The sequence below is a fragment of the Dromiciops gliroides genome, chromosome 3, assembly GCF_019393635.1.
Source record: "Dromiciops gliroides isolate mDroGli1 chromosome 3, mDroGli1.pri, whole genome shotgun sequence".
NCBI classification, from domain to species: Eukaryota; Metazoa; Chordata; class Mammalia; order Microbiotheria; family Microbiotheriidae; genus Dromiciops; species Dromiciops gliroides.
Genome location: NC_057863.1, coordinates 512,321,242 through 512,321,492, shown reverse-complemented (window position 1 = coordinate 512,321,492; position 251 = coordinate 512,321,242).

The following is a 251-nucleotide window of genomic DNA, read 5'->3' as shown; positions in this document are numbered from 1 at the left end:
GCCCAGTAGATAAAATCCACTGAGATCAGTAACTGTTATTTTTGTTTTTGTATCTACTGTGCTTCAAACATGAAGAATGTTTGTTTAACTGAAGTCTAGTGCTTTTTCCGTGATACCACACTGCAATGATTTTATAACAACCATAGGATCTCACAAAGAAGAATTATTTCCAGTTTCATCTAGACAGAATTATGCTAACAGACTTTAAACAAAAAACTCAATATACTAAGAAGTAATCAAAGACCCAGTGA